This window comes from Channa argus, chromosome 24 (assembly GCF_033026475.1).
Source record: "Channa argus isolate prfri chromosome 24, Channa argus male v1.0, whole genome shotgun sequence".
Taxonomy (NCBI): domain Eukaryota; kingdom Metazoa; phylum Chordata; class Actinopteri; order Anabantiformes; family Channidae; genus Channa; species Channa argus.
The window spans coordinates 1,050,978-1,066,225 of record NC_090220.1 but is presented as its reverse complement, the minus strand read 5'-3'; the positions used below and the strand labels follow the sequence as shown (position 1 = coordinate 1,066,225).

General features: G+C 47.2%; 1 protein-coding gene and 22 non-coding genes across 24 annotated transcripts in view; 1 reads left to right on the top strand and 22 right to left on the bottom strand.

Moving 5' to 3' along the window:
* Window positions 1-15,248, top strand: part of LOC137109149 (cilia- and flagella-associated protein 54-like) — a 166,370-nt gene that overhangs the window by 144,011 nt on the left and 7,111 nt on the right. The window lies entirely within an intron of this gene.
* On the bottom strand, window positions 27-98 carry trnah-gug (transfer RNA histidin (anticodon GUG)). The gene has a single exon. It is a non-coding gene; the product is annotated as a tRNA-His (tRNA).
* On the bottom strand, window positions 553-625 carry trnar-acg (transfer RNA arginine (anticodon ACG)). Its single transcript has one exon. It is a non-coding gene; the product is annotated as a tRNA-Arg (tRNA).
* Window positions 774-845, bottom strand: trnah-gug (transfer RNA histidin (anticodon GUG)). Its single transcript has one exon. It is a non-coding gene; the product is annotated as a tRNA-His (tRNA).
* trnar-acg (transfer RNA arginine (anticodon ACG)) lies at window positions 1,046-1,118 on the bottom strand. The gene has a single exon. It is a non-coding gene; the product is annotated as a tRNA-Arg (tRNA).
* Window positions 1,961-2,032, bottom strand: trnah-gug (transfer RNA histidin (anticodon GUG)). The gene has a single exon. It is a non-coding gene; the product is annotated as a tRNA-His (tRNA).
* On the bottom strand, window positions 2,532-2,603 carry trnah-gug (transfer RNA histidin (anticodon GUG)). The gene has a single exon. It is a non-coding gene; the product is annotated as a tRNA-His (tRNA).
* Window positions 3,352-3,423, bottom strand: trnah-gug (transfer RNA histidin (anticodon GUG)). The gene has a single exon. It is a non-coding gene; the product is annotated as a tRNA-His (tRNA).
* Window positions 4,235-4,306, bottom strand: trnah-gug (transfer RNA histidin (anticodon GUG)). The gene has a single exon. It is a non-coding gene; the product is annotated as a tRNA-His (tRNA).
* trnah-gug (transfer RNA histidin (anticodon GUG)) lies at window positions 5,406-5,477 on the bottom strand. The gene has a single exon. It is a non-coding gene; the product is annotated as a tRNA-His (tRNA).
* Window positions 6,412-6,483, bottom strand: trnah-gug (transfer RNA histidin (anticodon GUG)). The gene has a single exon. It is a non-coding gene; the product is annotated as a tRNA-His (tRNA).
* Window positions 7,226-7,298, bottom strand: trnar-acg (transfer RNA arginine (anticodon ACG)). The gene has a single exon. It is a non-coding gene; the product is annotated as a tRNA-Arg (tRNA).
* trnah-gug (transfer RNA histidin (anticodon GUG)) lies at window positions 7,525-7,596 on the bottom strand. The gene has a single exon. It is a non-coding gene; the product is annotated as a tRNA-His (tRNA).
* trnar-acg (transfer RNA arginine (anticodon ACG)) lies at window positions 8,323-8,395 on the bottom strand. The gene has a single exon. It is a non-coding gene; the product is annotated as a tRNA-Arg (tRNA).
* trnah-gug (transfer RNA histidin (anticodon GUG)) lies at window positions 8,582-8,653 on the bottom strand. The gene has a single exon. It is a non-coding gene; the product is annotated as a tRNA-His (tRNA).
* On the bottom strand, window positions 9,905-9,976 carry trnah-gug (transfer RNA histidin (anticodon GUG)). The gene has a single exon. It is a non-coding gene; the product is annotated as a tRNA-His (tRNA).
* On the bottom strand, window positions 10,911-10,982 carry trnah-gug (transfer RNA histidin (anticodon GUG)). Its single transcript has one exon. It is a non-coding gene; the product is annotated as a tRNA-His (tRNA).
* On the bottom strand, window positions 11,963-12,035 carry trnar-acg (transfer RNA arginine (anticodon ACG)). Its single transcript has one exon. It is a non-coding gene; the product is annotated as a tRNA-Arg (tRNA).
* On the bottom strand, window positions 12,257-12,328 carry trnah-gug (transfer RNA histidin (anticodon GUG)). The gene has a single exon. It is a non-coding gene; the product is annotated as a tRNA-His (tRNA).
* trnah-gug (transfer RNA histidin (anticodon GUG)) lies at window positions 13,140-13,211 on the bottom strand. The gene has a single exon. It is a non-coding gene; the product is annotated as a tRNA-His (tRNA).
* trnar-acg (transfer RNA arginine (anticodon ACG)) lies at window positions 13,902-13,974 on the bottom strand. The gene has a single exon. It is a non-coding gene; the product is annotated as a tRNA-Arg (tRNA).
* On the bottom strand, window positions 14,162-14,233 carry trnah-gug (transfer RNA histidin (anticodon GUG)). Its single transcript has one exon. It is a non-coding gene; the product is annotated as a tRNA-His (tRNA).
* Window positions 15,125-15,196, bottom strand: trnah-gug (transfer RNA histidin (anticodon GUG)). The gene has a single exon. It is a non-coding gene; the product is annotated as a tRNA-His (tRNA).

Sequence of the window (15,248 nt, the reverse complement as noted above, 5' to 3'; positions counted from 1 at the left end):
AATGGCCTCGTGGCTTTTCCACTAGATGCCGTGACCCGGATTCGAACCAGGGTTGCTGCGGCCACAACGCAGAGTACTAACCACTATACGATCACGGCCGCTGCCCTAATGCTCTCTCTGGATTTGTTGAGGTTCTCACTGGAAGGTGGGCTGGCCTAGCAGTGCCTTTTTGTGAGTGTGCCTTTTTGTGAGTGTCAGTGTAACGGAGTTGTCCAGGCTAGTTTAGGACACGTTGAAAGGCCAGCCATTGAGTCTTTTCGTATCATATTTCATATATGTTGAACACTGTACTCCCAAGTTCGGCCTTAGTGAATTCTTTGTGAATTTGACGTCGTGGTAATTGATTTGGGTTCGTTTTCAAAGATAACAGCGTTTTAGACCGTACAGGCAAAGAGAGCATAGCAACCGCACGTCACCTGATAACCAAAATATCCATCACGCCACTAGCCCCAGCAGAGCTATGGGTTCAGAAGTGCTTGGAGCTTGGATCTCATTTCAAGTGAGCATTTATTATACGATCCAAACGTCACCTGATAACCAAAAGGCAAACCGCGAGCTAGCCAGGAGTCGAACCTAGAATCTTCTGATTCGTAGTCAGACGCTTTATCCATTGCGCCACTAGCCCCAGCAGAGCTATGGATTCAGAACAGCTTGGATCTCATTTCCCTAAATGGCCACGATTGTGTGATGTGTATAAGTTTAACACTTTGTAAAAAGATGCAGAGGCTAGAAAACCCTGAGAACAACAATGGCCTCGTGGCTTTTCCACTAAATGCCGTGACCCGGATTCGAACCGGGGTTGCTGCGGCCACAACGCAGAGTACTAACCACTATACGATCACGGCCGCTGGCCTGATGCTCTATCTGGATTTGTTGAGGTTCTCACTGGAAGGTGGGCTGGCCTAGCAGTGCCTTTTTGTGAGTGTCAGTGTCACGGAGTTGTCCAGGCTAGTTTAGGAGACGTTGAAAGATAACAGCGTTTTAGACTTGTACAGGCAAAGACAGCGTAGCAACCGCACGTCACCTGATAACCAAAAGTAAACCGCGAGCTAGCCAGGAGTCGAACCTAGAATCTTCTGATCCGTAGTCAGACGCGTTATCCATTGCACCACTAGCCCCAGTAGACCTGTGTGTTCAGAAGAGCTTGGATCTCATTTCCCTAAATGGCCAAGCTCAGAACAGCTTGGATCTCATTACCCTAAATGGCCAAGCTCAGAACAGCTTGGATCTCATTACCCTAAATGGCCATGATTGTGTGATGTGTATCAGTTTAACACTTTGCAAAAAGATGCAGAGGCTGGAAAACCCTGAGAACAACAATGGCCTCATGGCTTTTCCACTAAATGCCTTGACCCGGATTCGAACCGGGGTTGCTGCGGCCACAACGCAGAGTACTAACCACTATACGATCACGGCCGCTACCCTGATGCTCTCTCTGGATTTGTCGAGGTTCTCACTGGAAGGTGGGCTGGCCTAGCAGTGCCTTTTTGTGAGTGTCAGTGTAACGGAGTAGTCCAGGCTAGTTTAGGACACGTTGAAAGGCCAGCCATTGAGTCCTTTCGTATCATATTTCATATATGTTGAACACTGTACTCCCAAGTTCGACCTTAGTGAATTCTTTGTGAATTTGACGTCGTGGTAATTGATTTGGGTTCGTTTTCAAAGATAACAGCGTTTTAGACCGTACAGGCAAAGAGAGCGTAGCAACTGCACGTCACATGATAACCAAAAGAAAACCGCAAGCTAGCCAGGAGTCGAACCTAGAATCTTCTGATCCGTAGTCAGACGCTTTATCCATTGCGCCACTAGCCCCAGCAGAGCTATGGATTCAGAACAGCTTGGATCTCATTTCCCTAAATGGCCACGATTGTGTGATGTGTATAAGTTTAACACTTTGTAAAAAGATGCAGAGGCTAGAAAACCCTGAGAACAACAATGGCCTCGTGGCTTTTCCACTAAATGCCGTGACCCGGATTCGAACCGGGGTTGCTGCGGCCACAACGCAGAGTACTAACCACTATACGATCACGGCCGCTGGCCTGATGCTCTATCTGGATTTGTTGAGGTTCTCACTGGAAGGTGGGCTGGCCTAGCAGTGCCTTTTTGTGAGTGTCAGTGTCACGGAGTTGTCCAGGCTAGTTTAGGAGACGTTGAAAGATAACAGCGTTTTAGACTTGTACAGGCAAAGACAGCGTAGCAACCGCACGTCACCTGATAACCAAAAGTAAACCGCGAGCTAGCCAGGAGTCGAACCTAGAATCTTCTGATCCGTAGTCAGACGCTTTATCCATTGCGCCACTAGCCCCAGTAGAGCTGTGTGTTCAGAAGAGCTTGGATCTCATTTCCCTAAATGGCCAAGCTCACAAGAGCTTGGATCTCGCTTCCCTTAATGGCCAAGCTCAGAACAGCTTGGATCTCATTACCCTAAATGGCCACGATTGTGTGATGTGTATCAGTTTAACACTTTGTAAAAAGATGCAGAGGCTGGAAAACCCTGAGAACAACAATGGCCTCGTGGCTTTTCCACTAGATGCCGTGACCCGGATTCGAACCAGGGTTGCTGCGGCCACAACGCAGAGTACTAACCACTATACGATCACGGCCGCTGCCCTAATGCTCTCTCTGGATTTGTTGAGGTTCTCACTGGAAGGTGGGCTGGCCTAGCAGTGCCTTTTTGTGAGTGTGCCTTTTTGTGAGTGTCAGTGTAACGGAGTTGTCCAGGCTAGTTTAGGACACGTTGAAAGGCCAGCCATTGAGTCTTTTCGTATCATATTTCATATATGTTGAACACTGTACTCCCAAGTTCGGCCTTAGTGAATTCTTTGTGAATTTGACGTCGTGGTAATTGATTTGGGTTCGTTTTCAAAGATAACAGCGTTTTAGACCGTACAGGCAAAGAGAGCATAGCAACCGCACGTCACCTGATAACCAAAATATCCATCACGCCACTAGCCCCAGCAGAGCTATGGGTTCAGAAGTGCTTGGAGCTTGGATCTCATTTCAAGTGAGCATTTATTATACGATCCAAACGTCACCTGATAACCAAAAGGCAAACCGCGAGCTAGCCAGGAGTCGAACCTAGAATCTTCTGATTCGTAGTCAGACGCTTTATCCATTGCACCACTAGCCCCAGCAGAGCTATGGATTCAGAAGAGCTTGGATCTCATTTCCCTAAATGGCCACGATTGTTGTGTCGTGCTCTGAACGCAGATACACAGTTTGCCTTATGTTTCAGGTTATAAAACAGCTGATGGGGGAAGACGTGTTATGTTTATCTGTTTAACACTTTGTAAAAGATGCAGAGTCTGGAAAACCCTGAGAACAACAATGGCCTCGTGGCTGTCCAATAAATGCCGTGACCCGGATTCGAACCGGGGTTGCTGCGGCCACAACGCAGAGTACTAACCACTATACGATCACGGCCGCTGCCCTGATGCTCTCTTTGGATTTGTTGAGGTTCTCACTGGAAGGTGGGCTGGCCTAGCAGTGCCTTTTTGTGAGTGTCAGTGTAACGGAGTTGTCCAGGCTAGTTTAGGACACGTTGAAAGGCCAATCCATTGCGCCACTAGCCCCAGTAGAGCTGTGTGTTCAGAAGAGCTTGGATCTCATTTCCCTAAATGGCCAAGCTCAGATGAGGTTGGATCTCACTTCCCTAAATGGCCAAGCTCAGAACAGCTTGGATCTCATTACCCTAAATGGCCACGATTGTGTGATGTGTATCAGTTTAACACTTTGTAAAAAGATGCAGATGCCTTTTTTTGAGTGTCAGTGTAACGGAGTTGTCCAGGCTAGTTTAGGACACGTTGAAAGATAACAGCGTTTTAGACTGTACAGGCAGAGAGAGAGTTGCAACCGCACCTCATCTCAGTAGTCCAGGCTAGTTTAGGACACGTTGAAAGATAACAGCGTTTTAGACTTGTACAGGCAAAGAGAGCGTAGCAACCGCACGTCACCTGATAACCAAAAATAAACCTCTAGCTAGCCAGAAGTCGAACCTAGAATCTTCTGATCCGTAGTCAGACGCGTTATCCATTGCGCCACTAGCCCCAGTAGAGCTGTGTGTTCAGAAGAGCTTGGATCTCATTTCCCGAAATGGCCAAGCTCAGAATAGCTTGGATCTCATTACCCTAAATGGCCACGATTGTGTGATGTGTATCAGTTTAACACTTTGTAAAAAGATGCAGAGGCTAGAAAACCCTGAGAACAACAATGGCCTCGTGGCTTTTCCACTAGATGCCGTGACCCGGATTCGAACCGGGGTTGCTGCGGCCACAACGCAGAGTACTAACCACTATACGATCACGGCCGCTGCCCTGATGCTCTCTCTGGATTTGTTGAGGTTCTCACTGGAAGGTGGGCTGGCCTAGCAGTGCCTTTTTGTGAGTGTGCCTTTTTGTGAGTGTCAGTGTAACGGAGTTGTCCAGGCTAGTTTAGGACACGTTGAAAGGCCAATCCATTGCGCCACTAGCCCCAGTAGAGCTGTGTGTTCAGAAGAGCTTGGATCTCATTTCCCTAAATGGCCAAGCTCAGATGAGGTTGGATCTCACTTCCCTAAATGGCCAAGCTCAGAACAGCTTGGATCTCATTACCCTAAATGGCCACGATTGTGTGATGTGTATCAGTTTAACACTTTGTAAAAAGATGCAGATGCCTTTTTTTGAGTGTCAGTGTAACGGAGTTGTCCAGGCTAGTTTAGGACACGTTGAAAGATAACAGCGTTTTAGACTGTACAGGCAGAGAGAGAGTTGCAACCGCACCTCATCTCAGTAGTCCAGGCTAGTTTAGGACACGTTGAAAGGCCAGCCATTGAGTCTTTTCGTATCATATTTCATATATGTTGAACACTGTACTCCCAAGTTCGACCTTAGTGAATTCTTTGTGAATTTGACGTCGTGGTAATTGATTTGGGTTCGTTTTCAAAGATAACAGCGTTTTAGACCGTACAGGCAAAGAGAGCGTAGCAACCGCACGTCACCTGATAACCAAAACATCCATCGCGCCACTAGCCCCAGCAGAGCTATGGGTTCAGAAGTGCTTGGAGCTTGGATCTCATTTCAAGTGAGCATTTATTATACGATCCAAACGTCACCTGATAACCAAAAGGTAAACCGCGAGCTAGCCAGGAGTCCAACCTAGAATCTTCTGATTCGTAGTCAGACGCGTTATCCATTGCCCCACTAGCCCCAGCAGAGATATGGATTCAGAAGAGCTTGGATCTCATTTCCCTAAATGGCCACGATTGTTGTGTCGTGCTCTGAACGCAGATACACAGTTTGCCTTATGTTTCAGGTTATAAAACAGCTGATGGGGGAAGACGTGTTATGTGTATCTGTTTAACACTTTGTAAAAGATGCAGAGGCTGGAAAACCCTGAGAACAACAATGGACTCGTGGCTGTCCAATAAATGCCGTGACCCGGATTCGAACCGGGGTTGCTGCGGCCACAACGCAGTGTACTGACCACTATACGATCACGGCCGCTGCCCTGATGCTCTCTTTGGATTTGTTGAGATTCTCACTGGAAGGTGGGCTGGCCTAGCAGTGCCTTTTTGTGAGTGTCAGTGTAACGGAGTTGTCCAGGCTAGTTTAGGACACGTTGAAAGGCCAATCCATTGCGCCACTAGCCCCAGTAGAGCTGTGTGTTCAGAAGAGCTTGGATCTCATTTCCCTAAATGGCCAAGCTCAGATGAGGTTGGATCTCACTTCCCTAAATGGCCAAGCTCAGAACAGCTTGGATCTCATTACCCTAAATGGCCACGATTGTGTGATGTGTATCAGTTTAACACTTTGTAAAAAGATGCAGATGCCTTTTTTTGAGTGTCAGTGTAACGGAGTTGTCCAGGCTAGTTTAGGACACGTTGAAAGATAACAGCGTTTTAGACTGTACAGGCAGAGAGAGAGTTGCAACCGCACCTCATCTCAGTAGTCCAGGCTAGTTTAGGACACGTTGAAAGGCCAGACATTGAGTCTTTACGTATCATATTTCATATATGTTGAACACTGTACTCCCAAGTTCGACCTTAGTGAATTCTTTGTGAATTTGACGTCGTGGTAATTGATTTGGGTTCGTTTTCAAAGATAACAGCGTTTTAGACCGTACAGGCAAAGAGAGCGTAGCAACCGCACGTCACCTGATAACCAAAAGGAAACCGCGAGCTAGCCAGGAGTCGAACCTAGAATCTTCTGATCCGTAGTTATACGCGTTATCCATTGCGCCACTAGCCCCAGTAGAGCTGGGTGTTCAGAAGAGCTTGGATCTCATTTCCCTAAATGGCCAAGCTCAGAACAGCTTGGATCTCATTACCCTAAATGGCCACGATTGTGTGATGTGTATCAGTTTAACACTTTGTAAAAAGATGCAGAGGCTAGAAAACCCCGAGAACAACAATGGCCTCGTGGCTTTTCCACTAAATGCCGTGACCCGGATTCGAACCGGGGTTGCTGCGGCCACAACGCAGAGTACTAACCACTATACGATCACGGCCACTGGTCTGATGCTCTCTCTGGATTTGTTGAGGTTCTCACTGGAAGGTGGGCTGGCCTAGCAGTGCCTTTTTGTGAGTGTCAGTGTCACGGAGTTGTCCAGGCTAGTTTAGGACACGTTGAAAGATAACAGCGTTTTAGACTGTACAGCCAGAGAGATCGTTGCAACCGCACCTCACCTCAGTAGTCCAGGATAGTTTATGACACGTTGAAAGATAACAGCGTTTTTGCCCTAGCACAGCAAAAGGCTCAAAAGAGCTTAGATCTCATTTTCCTAAATGGCCACGATTGTTGTGTCATGCTCTGAATTCAGATACACAGTTTGCCTTATGTTTCAGGTTATAAAACATCTGATGGGGGAAGAAGTGTTATGTGTCTCAGTTTAACACTTTGTAAAAAATGCAGAGGCTGGAAAACCCTGAGAACAACAATGGCCTCGTGGCTTTTCCACTAAATGCCTTGACCCGGATTCGAACCGGGGTTGCTGCGGCCACAACGCAGAGTACTAACCACTATACGATCACGGCCGCTGCCCTGATGCTCTCTCTGGATTTGTCGAGGTTCTCACTGGAAGGTGGGCTGGCCTAGCAGTGCCTTTTTTTGAGTGTGCCTTTTTGTGAGTGTCAGTGTAACGGAGTAGTCCAGGCTAGTTTAGGACACGTTGAAAGATAACAGCGTTTTAGACTTGTACAGGCAAAGAGAGCGTAGCAACCGCACGTCACCTGATAACCAAAAGTAAACCTCGAGCTAGCCAGGAGTCGAACCTAGAATCTTCTGATCCGTAGTCAGACGCGTTATCCATTGCGCCACTAGCCCCAGTAGAGCTGTGTGTTCAGAAGAGCTTGGATCTCATTTCCCTAAATGGCCAAGCTCAGAAGAGCTTGGATCTCACTTCCCTAAATGGCCAAGCTCAGAATAGCTTGGATCTCATTACCCTAAATGGCCACGATTGTGTGATGTGTATCAGTTTAACACTTTGTAAAAAGATGCAGAGGCTAGAAAACCCCGAGAACAACAATGGCCTCGTGGCTTTTCCACTAAATGCCGTGACCCGGATTCGAACCGGGGTTGCTGCGACCACAACGCAGAGTACTAACCACTATACGATCACGGCCACTGGCCTGATCCTCTCTCTGGATTTGTTGAGGTTCTCACTGGAAGGTGGGCTGGCCTAGCAGTGCCTTTTTGTGAGTGTCAGTGTCACGGAGTTGTCCAGGCTAGTTTAGGACATGTTGAAAGATTACAGCGTTTTAGACTGTACAACCAGAGAGATCGTTGCAACCGCACCTCACCTCAGTAGTCCAGGATAGTTTATGACACGTTGAAAGATAACAGCGTTTTAGCCCTAGCACAGCAAAGGGCTCAAAAGAGCTTAGATCTCATTTTCCTAAATGGCCACGATTGTTGTGTCATGCTCTGAATTCAGATACACAGTTTGCCTTATGTTTCAGGTTATAAAACAGCTGATGGGGGAAGAAGTGTTATGTGTATCAGTTTAACACCTTGTAAAAAATGCAGAGGCTGGAAAACCCTGAGAACAACAATGGCCTCGTGGCTTTTCCACTAAATGCCATGACCCGGATTCGAACTGGGGTTCCTGCAGCCATAACGCAGAGTACTAACCACTATACGATCACGGCCGCTGGCCTGATGCTCTCTCTGGATTTGTTGAGGTTCTCATTGGAAGGTGGGCTGGCCTAGCAGTGCCTTTTTGTGAGTGTCAGTGTCACGGAGTTGTCCAGGCTAGTTTAGGACACGTTGAAAGATAACAGCGTTTTAGACTTGTACAGGCAAAGAGAGCGTAGCAACCGCACGTCACCTGATAACCAAAAGTAAACCGCGAGCTAGCCAGGAGTCGAACCTAGAATCTTCTGATCCGTAGTCAGACGCGTTATCCATTGCGCCACTAGCCCCAGTAGAGCTGTGTGTTCAGAAGAGCTTGGATCTCATTTCCCTAATGGCCAAGCTCAGAACAGCTTGGATCTCATTACCCTAAATGGCCACGATTGTGTGATGTGTATCAGTTTAACACTTTGTAAAAAGATGCAGAGGCTGGAAAACCCTGAGAACAACAATGGCCTCGTGGCTTTTCCACTAGATGCCGTGACCCGGATTCGAACCGGGGTTGCTGCGGCCACAACGCAGAGTACTAACCACTATACGATCACGGCCGCTGCCCTGATGCTCTCTCTGGATTTGTTAAGGTTCTCACTGGAAGGTGGGCTGGCCTAGCAGTGCCTTTTTGTGAGTGTGCCTTTTTGTGAGTGTCAGTGTAACGGAGTTGTCCAGGCTACTTTAGGACACGTTGAAAGGCCAGCCATTGAGTCTTTTCGTATCATATTTCATATATCTTGAACACTGTACTTCCAAGTTCGACCTTATTGAATTCTTTGTGAATTTGACGTCGTGGTAATTGATTTGGGTTCGTTTTCAAAGATAACAGCGTTTTAGACCGTACAGGCAAAGAGAGCGTAACCTGTTTCAGGTTATAAAACAGCTGATGGGGGAAGAAGTGTTATGTGTATCAGTTTAACACTTTGTAAAAAATGCAGAGGCTGGAAAACCCTGAGAACAACAATGGTCTCGTGGCTTTTCCACTAAATGCCATGACCCGGATTCGAACCGGGATTCCTGCAGCCACAACGCAGAGTACTAACCACTATACGATCACGGCCGCTGGCCTGATGCTCTCTCTGGATTTGTTGAGGTTCTCACTGGAAGGTGGGCTGGCCTAGCAGTGCCTTTTTGTGAGTGTGCCTTTTTGTGAGTGTCAGTGTAACGGAGTTGTCCAGGCTAGTTTAGGACACGTTGAAAGGCCAGCCATTGAGTCTTTTCGTATCATATTTCATATATGTTGAACACTGTACTCCCAAGTTCGACCTTAGTGAATTCTTTGTGAATTTGACGTCGTGGTAATTGATTTGGGTTCGTTTTCAAAGATAACAGCGTTTTAGACCGTACAGGCAAAGAGAGCGTAGCAACCGCACGTCACCTGATAACCAAAACATCCATCGCGCCACTAGCCCCAGCAGAGCTATGGGTTCAGAAGTGCTTGGAGCTTGGATCTCATTTCAAGTGAGCATTTATTATACGATCCAAACGTCACCTGATAACCAAAAGGTAAACCGCGAGCTAGCCAGGAGTCCAACCTAGAATCTTCTGATTCGTAGTCAGACGCGTTATCCATTGCCCCACTAGCCCCAGCAGAGATATGGATTCAGAAGAGCTTGGATCTCATTTCCCTAAATGGCCACGATTGTTGTGTCGTGCTCTGAACGCAGATACACAGTTTGCCTTATGTTTCAGGTTATAAAACAGCTGATGGGGGAAGACGTGTTATGTGTATCTGTTTAACACTTTGTAAAAGATGCAGAGGCTGGAAAACCCTGAGAACAACAATGGACTCGTGGCTGTCCAATAAATGCCGTGACCCGGATTCGAACCGGGGTTGCTGCGGCCACAACGCAGTGTACTGACCACTATACGATCACGGCCGCTGCCCTGATGCTCTCTTTGGATTTGTTGAGATTCTCACTGGAAGGTGGGCTGGCCTAGCAGTGCCTTTTTGTGAGTGTCAGTGTAACGGAGTTGTCCAGGCTAGTTTAGGACACGTTGAAAGGCCAATCCATTGCGCCACTAGCCCCAGTAGAGCTGTGTGTTCAGAAGAGCTTGGATCTCATTTCCCTAAATGGCCAAGCTCAGATGAGGTTGGATCTCACTTCCCTAAATGGCCAAGCTCAGAACAGCTTGGATCTCATTACCCTAAATGGCCACGATTGTGTGATGTGTATCAGTTTAACACTTTGTAAAAAGATGCAGATGCCTTTTTTTGAGTGTCAGTGTAACGGAGTTGTCCAGGCTAGTTTAGGACACGTTGAAAGATAACAGCGTTTTAGACTGTACAGGCAGAGAGAGAGTTGCAACCGCACCTCATCTCAGTAGTCCAGGCTAGTTTAGGACACGTTGAAAGGCCAGACATTGAGTCTTTACGTATCATATTTCATATATGTTGAACACTGTACTCCCAAGTTCGACCTTAGTGAATTCTTTGTGAATTTGACGTCGTGGTAATTGATTTGGGTTCGTTTTCAAAGATAACAGCGTTTTAGACCGTACAGGCAAAGAGAGCGTAGCAACCGCACGTCACCTGATAACCAAAAGGAAACCGCGAGCTAGCCAGGAGTCGAACCTAGAATCTTCTGATCCGTAGTTATACGCGTTATCCATTGCGCCACTAGCCCCAGTAGAGCTGGGTGTTCAGAAGAGCTTGGATCTCATTTCCCTAAATGGCCAAGCTCAGAACAGCTTGGATCTCATTACCCTAAATGGCCACGATTGTGTGATGTGTATCAGTTTAACACTTTGTAAAAAGATGCAGAGGCTAGAAAACCCCGAGAACAACAATGGCCTCGTGGCTTTTCCACTAAATGCCGTGACCCGGATTCGAACCGGGGTTGCTGCGGCCACAACGCAGAGTACTAACCACTATACGATCACGGCCACTGGTCTGATGCTCTCTCTGGATTTGTTGAGGTTCTCACTGGAAGGTGGGCTGGCCTAGCAGTGCCTTTTTGTGAGTGTCAGTGTCACGGAGTTGTCCAGGCTAGTTTAGGACACGTTGAAAGATAACAGCGTTTTAGACTGTACAGCCAGAGAGATCGTTGCAACCGCACCTCACCTCAGTAGTCCAGGATAGTTTATGACACGTTGAAAGATAACAGCGTTTTTGCCCTAGCACAGCAAAGGGCTCAAAAGAGCTTAGATCTCATTTTCCTAAATGGCCACGATTGTTGTGTCATGCTCTGAATTCAGATACACAGTTTGCCTTATGTTTCAGGTTATAAAACATCTGATGGGGGAAGAAGTGTTATGTGTCTCAGTTTAACACTTTGTAAAAAATGCAGAGGCTGGAAAACCCTGAGAACAACAATGGCCTCATGGCTTTTCCACTAAATGCCTTGACCCGGATTCGAACCGGGGTTGCTGCGGCCACAACGCAGAGTACTAACCACTATACGATCACGGCCGCTGCCCTGATGCTCTCTCTGGATTTGTCGAGGTTCTCACTGGAAGGTGGGCTGGCCTAGCAGTGCCTTTTTTTGAGTGTGCCTTTTTGTGAGTGTCAGTGTAACGGAGTAGTCCAGGCTAGTTTAGGACACTTTGAAAGGCCAGCCATTGAGTCTTTTCGTATCATATTTCATATATGTTGAACACTGTACTCCCAAGTTCGACCTTAGTGAATTCTTTGTGAATTTGACGTCGTGGTAATTGATTTGGGTTCGTTTTCAAATATAACAGCGTTTTAGACCGTACAGGCAAAGAGAGCGTAGCAACCGCACGTCACCTGATAACCAAAATATCCATCACGCCACTAGCCCCAGCAGAGCTATGGGTTCAGAAGTGCTTGGAGCTTGGATCTCATTTCAAGTGAGCATTTATTATACGATCCAAACGTCACCTGATAACCAAAAGGTAAACCGCGAGCTAGCCAGGAGTCGAACCTAGAATCTTCTGATTCGTAGTCAGACGCGTTATCCATTGCGCCACTAGCCCCAGCAGAGCCATGGATTCAGAAGAGCTTGGATCTCATTTCCCTAAATGGCCACGATTGTTGTGTCGTGCTCTGAACGCAGATACACAGTTTGCCTTATGTTTCAGGTTATAAAACAGCTGATGGGGGAAGACGTGTTATGTGTATCTGTTTAACACTTTGTAAAAGATGCAGAGTCTGGAAAACCCTGAGAACAACAATGGCCTCGTGGCTGTCCAATAAATGCCGTGACCCGGATTCGAACCGGGGTTGCTGCGGCCACAACGCAGAGTACTAACCACTATACGATCACGGCCGCTGCCCTGATGCTCTCTTTGGATTTGTTGAGGTTCTCACTGGAAGGTGGGCTGGCCTAGCAGTGCCTTTTTGTGAGTGTCAGTGTAACGGAGTTGTCCAGGCTAGTTTAGGACACGTTGAAAGGCCAATCCATTGCGCCACTAGCCCCAGTAGAGCTGTGTGTTCAGAAGAGCTTGGATCTCATTTCCCTAAATGGCCAAGCTCAGATGAGGTTGGATCTCACTTCCCTAAATGGCCAAGCTCAGAACAGCTTGGATCTCATTACCCTAAATGGCCACGATTGTGTGATGTGTATCAGTTTAACACTTTGTAAAAAGATGCAGATGCCTTTTTTTGAGTGTCAGTGTAACGGAGTTGTCCAGGCTAGTTTAGGACACGTTGAAAGATAACAGCGTTTTAGACTGTACAGGCAGAGAGAGAGTTGCAACCGCACCTCATCTCAGTAGTCCAGGCTAGTTTAGGACACGTTGAAAGATAACAGCGTTTTAGACTTGTACAGGCAAAGAGAGCGTAGCAACCGCACGTCACCTGATAACCAAAAATAAACCTCTAGCTAGCCAGAAGTCGAACCTAGAATCTTCTGATCCGTAGTCAGACGCGTTATCCATTGCGCCACTAGCCCCAGTAGAGCTGTGTGTTCAGAAGAGCTTGGATCTCATTTCCCGAAATGGCCAAGCTCAGAATAGCTTGGATCTCATTACCCTAAATGGCCACGATTGTGTGATGTGTATCAGTTTAACACTTTGTAAAAAGATGCAGAGGCTAGAAAACCCTGAGAACAACAATGGCCTCGTGGCTTTTCCACTAGATGCCGTGACCCGGATTCGAACCGGGGTTGCTGCGGCCACAACGCAGAGTACTAACCACTATACGATCACGGCCGCTGCCCTGATGCTCTCTCTGGATTTGTTGAGGTTCTCACTGGAAGGTGGGCTGGCCTAGCAGTGCCTTTTTGTGAGTGTGCCTTTTTGTGAGTGTCAGTGTAACGGAGTTGTCCAGGCTAGTTTAGGACACGTTGAAAGGCCAATCCATTGCGCCACTAGCCCCAGTAGAGCTGTGTGTTCAGAAGAGCTTGGATCTCATTTCCCTAAATGGCCAAGCTCAGATGAGGTTGGATCTCACTTCCCTAAATGGCCAAGCTCAGAACAGCTTGGATCTCATTACCCTAAATGGCCACGATTGTGTGATGTGTATCAGTTTAACACTTTGTAAAAAGATGCAGATGCCTTTTTTTGAGTGTCAGTGTAACGGAGTTGTCCAGGCTAGTTTAGGACACGTTGAAAGATAACAGCGTTTTAGACTGTACAGGCAGAGAGAGAGTTGCAACCGCACCTCATCTCAGTAGTCCAGGCTAGTTTAGGACACGTTGAAAGGCCAGACATTGAGTCTTTACGTATCATATTTCATATATGTTGAACACTGTACTCCCAAGTTCGACCTTAGTGAATTCTTTGTTAATTTGACGTCGTGGTAATTGATTTGGGTTCGTTTTCAAAGATAACAGCGTTTTAGACCGTACAGGCAAAGAGAGCGTAGCAACCGCACGTCACCTGATAACCAAAAGAAAACCGCGAGCTAGCCAGGAGTCGAACCTAGAATCTTCTGATCCGTAGTCAGACGCGTTATCCATTGCGCCACTAGCCCCAGTAGAGCTGTGTGTTCAGAAGAGCTTGGATCTCATTTCCCTAAATGGCCAAGCTCAGAACAGCTTGGATCTCATTACCCTAAATGGCCACAATTGTGTGATGTGTATCAGTTTAACACTTTGTAAAAAGATGCAGAGGCTAGAAAACCCTGAGAACAACAATGGCCTCGTTGCTTTTCCACTAAATGCCGTGACCCGGATTCGAACCGGGGTTGCTGCGGCCACAACGCAGAGTACTAACCACTATACGATCATGGCCACTGGCCTGATGCTCTCTCTGGATTTGTTGAGGTTCTCACTGGAAGGTGGGCTGGCCTAGCAGTGCCTTTTTGTGAGTGTCAGTGTCACGGAGTTGTCCAGGCTAGTTTAGGACACGTTGAAAGATAACAGCGTTTTAGACTGTACAGCCAGAGAGATCGTTGCAACCGCACCTCATCTCAGTAGTCCAGGATAGTTTATGACACGTTGAAAGATAACAGCGTTTTAGCCCTAGTACAGCAAAGGGCTCAAAAGAGCTTAGATCTCATTTTCCTAAATGGCCACGATTGTTGTGTCATGCTCTGAATTCAGATACACAGTTTGCCTTATGTTTCAGGTTATAAAACAGCTGATGGGGGAAGAAGTGTTATGTGTATCAGTTTAACACTTTGTAAAAAATGCAGAGGCTGGAAAACCCTGAGAACAACAATGGCCTCGTGGCTATTCCACTAAATGCCATGACCCGGATTCGAACCGGGGTTCCTGCAGCCACAACGCAGAGTACTAACCACTATACGATCACGGCCGCTGGCCTGATGCTCTCTCTGGATTTGTTGAGGTTCTCACTGGAAGGTGGGCTGGCCTAGCAGTGCCTTTTTGTGAGTGTCAGTGTCACGGAGTTGTCCAGGCTAGTTTAGGACACGTTGAAAGATAACAGCGTTTTAGCCCTAGCACAGCAAAGGGCTCAGAAGAGCTTAGATCTCATTTTCCTAAATGGCCACGATTGTTGTGTAATGCTCTGAATTCAGATACACAGTTTGCCTTATGTTTCAGGTTATAAAACAGCTGATGGGGGAAGAAGTGTTATGTGTATCAGTTTAACACTTTGTAAAAGATGCAGAGGCTGGAAAACCCTGAGAACAACAATGGCCTCGTGGCTTTTCCACTAAATGCCGTGACCCGGATTCGAACCGGGGTTGCTGCGGCCACAACGCAGAGTACTAACCACTATACGATCATGGCCACTGGCCTGATGCTCTCTCTGGATTTGTTGAGGTTCTCACCGGAAGGTGGG